The sequence below is a fragment of the Triticum aestivum genome, chromosome 1A (assembly GCF_018294505.1).
Source record: "Triticum aestivum cultivar Chinese Spring chromosome 1A, IWGSC CS RefSeq v2.1, whole genome shotgun sequence".
In the NCBI taxonomy this organism is placed as follows: Eukaryota; Viridiplantae; Streptophyta; class Magnoliopsida; order Poales; family Poaceae; genus Triticum; species Triticum aestivum.
This window is the reverse complement of record NC_057794.1, coordinates 308,768,145-308,772,971: the sequence shown is the minus strand read 5'-3', so window position 1 is coordinate 308,772,971 and position 4,827 is coordinate 308,768,145.

Below are 4,827 nucleotides of genomic sequence, written 5' to 3'. Positions count from 1 at the left end.
CCGTGTAGAATTAAGGTAGAGAAATAAATCAACAAGGTACGGATCAAGAACGAATAATCGGTAAGAAATCCCAATCTCAAACCAATATCCGTGGAAGAAGAACTAGAGCTACTAGAATTCCCACCTATGAAACTCCCGAACCTTTCCGGTTATGCAATCAGGTGTTGGGGATACAGGGGAAGCATAATATCTCACCCAAACTAGCAAATCCTACATCCAGCTGTATCCATCCTTCAACACATAACCGAGAAAACTTCGGAAACCATCTACCTCAACCTTCGAAAAGCATCCGTTATACAAGTTATGGCGATACTGCCGAACTCCCGCCCCAGTACTGGGTGGCGTCGAGGTTATCTCACCAACGAACTACATAAAAGAGATTTCGATGTCGGCGAACATATCTCAAGTATTCCAGAATTGCAACGATAAAATTATGATGACAACACCTCAGAGCTCAAATCCCCGGGACACTTCCACTAAACCCCTGACAGGAGGCACCAAGTCAATGTTCTCATCATAAGCCATCGGAACGATTCCAAGATACTCGTGTGATCCTAAAAAAATTTAGTGAAATTTGAGAAGAGAAGAGTCAAAACTCTATGTTAGGAAGCCTTACCAGAGCGATGAGGAGACTGGGAAGTAAAAAGAATTCCTAATCTCTCCGATATATAATTCCTAAATGACTCAAAACATTTTTTTAGACACAACTCGGCCGCTAAAAACGATCAAGCAATGGGGCTCCTAAGGTCGGGGAAGGCTCTGATTACCAACTTGTAACACCCTCGATGCGACTATAGCTCCCACGTGTCGAGGCACGACTTAGAGACATAATTGCATTGAAGGCATATGTCGCAAGTTAGGCAATCTTCACAACATCCCATGTAATATGAATAATAAAGGGGAGAACATAGTTGGCTTACACTCGCCACGTCACACAAGTACATAAATAACATTACATCATCCAAAACACTCATGGCCCGACTACGGCGCCAAAATAGAAGAAAACCCAACATGCGACACGATCCCAATCACCCCCGACTGGGCACCACTACTGATCATCGGGAAAGGAAACATAATAACGCTGAGAGTCCTTGTCGAACTCCCACTTGAGCTCGTAATCGTCACCTGGAGCGGAATCACCTGGACCTGCATCTGGAGTTATAGTAATCTGTGAGCCACAGGGACTCAGCAATCTCGCACCCTCGCGATCAAGACTATTTAAGCTCATAGGAAGGATAAGGCAAATATATGTGGAGCTGCAGCAAGTGACTAGCATATATGGTGGCTAACTTATTCGCAAAAGAGAGCGAGAAGAGGAGGCAAAGCACGAGCGAGAATCTAGAAGAACAACCTGCGCAAGCATTACTCCAACACTGTGTCCACTTCCCGGACTCCGCCGAGAAGAGGCCATCACGGTAACACACTCAGTTGATTCATTTTAATCAATTAAGGTTCAAGTTATCTACAACCGGACATTAACAAATTCCCATCCACCCATAACCGCGGGCACGGCTTTCGAAAGTTCAATCCCTGCAGGGGAGTCCCAACTTAGCCCATGACAAGCTCTCACGGTCAACGAAGGAATAGACCTCCTCCCAAGACGTTCCGATCAGACTCGGTATCTCGGTAACTCAAGACACTTCGACAGGTTAAAACAAGACCAGCAACACCGCCCGAATGTGCCGACAAATCCCGATAGGAGCTGCACATATCTCTTTCTCAGGGCACACTCAGATTGTCCTAGGTACGGGTAGGCCAGCCCAGAGTTGCCCCTGGTGGCCACCGGTAGCTGACAGGTGGACCAACACTCAGAGGAGCACTGGCCCAGGGGGGTAAAATAAGATGACCCTTGAGTCTGCAGAACCCAAGGGAAAGAAAAGGGCTAGGTGGCAAATGGTAAAACCAAGGTTGGGCATTGCTGGAAAAGCTTTAATCAAGGCGAAATATCAAGGGGTTCCCATTATAACCCAATCGCGTAAGGAACGCAAAATCCGGGAACATAACACCGATATGACGGAAACTAGGGCGGCAAGAGTGGAACAAAACACTAGGCGAGAGGCCGAGCCTTCCACCCTTTACCAAGTATATAGATGCATTAAGATAACATAGCAATATAATGATATCCCAACAAGTAAATAAAAGATGTTCCAACAAGGAACGGCCTCCAATCTTCACCTGCAACTAGCAACGCTAGAGGGGCTGAGCAAGGCGGTAACATGGCCAATCAACGGTTTGCTAGGACAAGGTGGGTTAGAGGTTTGACATGGCAATTGGGAGGCTGACAAGCAAAAGGTAGGCATCATAGCATTGGCATAGTAAGAGCGAGCAAACTAGCATAGCAAAGATAGTAGTGATTCTGAGGGTATGATCATCTTGCCTGCACAGTTGTCAGAGTTGACTGGATCCTCACAAGCAAACTCAACGGGATCCTCGGTAGCGAACTCGTCTCCCGGCTCTACCCAAACAAGACAAACAAGCAACAAGGATACAATCAACCACGTGCAAGACCAAGCAATATGATGAAATGACGATATGCTATGCAGGATGCGATGCGGGATGCAAAATGCAAGATATGACAGGAAATGCATGAACCTGGCCTCAATTTGGAATTCCAAGGGTGCCACTGGAAATATGAGGTGAAATCGCTTGAAAACGATATAAAGAACGTCGGAATCGGAGTTACGGTTTGGAAATGGCAAGCGTTTTAAGAATGACACCGGTCTGCGATTTACAACAAGTAGGCATCTAAATGCAATGAGATGAACATGCTACAGCCACCAAACATGACAACAAAATACATGGCAGGGATGCACACAAGATGCTTAACAAAAGACTGGCACTGAGCCACGGCCAATTCATCCATTATGAGATTCAAACAAGCATGGCAAAAACGCAAATGCAAAACAGATTCCAGACTTAGTGAAATTAACACTTGTCTGAAATTTCAGATCACGAAGCCCTCTTCGGAGCAGCAAAACAACATGATACATGACCTGATTAAGACAAGTAAGAACATGGCATGGAGCTACTCAACAAGCTTAACAAAAAACCCAAAGTGACCTGGGGCCAAAAGGGTTCACAAAATATACTAACGGGCACACGAACATAGCTAAAACACAATCAGTTTTCAGACTTAGTGAAAACTGAGACATGCTGAAATATAACTCACGAAGGCATGTAAACAAGCTCGATGCACTCACCACGGTGCAATTCATGGCAAGGCAAGCATACATCCATTAAGAAGGCACAAAATACAAGCTAGACATGGCAAGAACAATGACATAGCATGCACGGATCAACTACAACAACGCCGGCAAAATCGCAAACGAGTTGACGATCTGCCCAGATTCACAACAAAGCAAAAGTAGAGCTCGATTGACTCAAGCTAGGGTGCTCCATAATTGCAAGTAAAGACATGGATGTATAGAGCATAACATGATTAACAAAACTCCTTTACTGATCATCCTCAAAAGAGGCACGGATCACTAGGAAACAAGCTGAACATAGGGCATCATGGACTAAATAATCCCAGACTTAGTGAAAACTACTAAGTCTCTGAAAACAGATTTCCCGGGTGCCTCACTTTGCAAGCTTGCACAAGTCACCACACACATCCTAAAAATGCATGGGTTGCACCTTTGGAAAGAAGACAAAATCCTTAACAAAACATATGAAGGACTCACAGGCATAGCATGCACACAATAATCATGGCAAAAATGACAAAAGTCTAAGATGAATTAGCAGATCTGACAATTAACTCACGAAGCCTCCTTCTAACAGCATTTTGGGCATCAAGATGAACTCAAATGAAAATGATACAATGGAATCAAATGATGTACTCGTCAAGACGAACATTTTGATATACTATATGTCCCAAATCGCAGCTACCGATCCAAAGTTACGGGGCCTCGAACAGGAGCATATGAAGTGAAATTCTTGGGACTTGGCAAAAAAAACAACCTCTCGGATCAGATCTAGGGTTTCGCATGAAAACCGAGGCGTGGCGGCACTGTAGCTGGCCTGAACCGAGGCCGCCAGCGATGGAGTTGGGCGGCGCGGCGAGCTCCGGCGGGCGGTGAGGACGGCGGAGGGCGGCGGGGTCGAGGCGGTGGCGGGCGGCGCCGGCGATGGCCTCGGCGGCGGGCGCGGCTCCGGCCGGGAGGAGGCAGCGGGGAACTCCGGCGACGAGCGGTGGGAGATGGCGGCGTGGTGGCGCCGGCCATCGGCGTGGGAAGAGGCGGCGGCGAGAGGAGGGGCCGGGAGGCGCTGCGGCCGGCTCGGGCAATGGGCCTCGGGGGCCGTCCCCAGGCCTGGCGGGCTCGCGGCGGCGGAGGCGGCCGGCTGCCACGTGGCGGCTGCGGAGAGGCTGGCGGCGGCGGCGGACGTGTCCGGCCGGGGACGGACGTGTCCGGCCGGCGCGCGGAGGATTTTTCTAGGGTTTGGACGAGGAGATCCGGGATTTCGGAGGAGGGGCTATTTATAGGCATAGGAGGAGCTAGGAGAGTCCAAATGAGGTGCGGTTTTCGGCCACGTGATCGTGATCGAACGCTCTAGATGATGGAGCAGAGTTTGGTGGGTTTTGGGCCAAATTGGAGGGGTGTTGGGCTGCAACACACACGAGGCCTTTTCGGTCCCTCGGTTAACCGTTGGAGTATCAAACAAAGTCCAAATGATACGAAACTTGACAGGCGGTCTACCGGTAGTAAATCAAGGCCGCTTGGCAAGTCTTGGTCCAATCCGGAAATGTTTAAACCCCACACACGAAAGAAATCTAGAAATGACCACCGGAGGAGAACGAAGTGCCGGAATGCAAAACGGACAACGGGG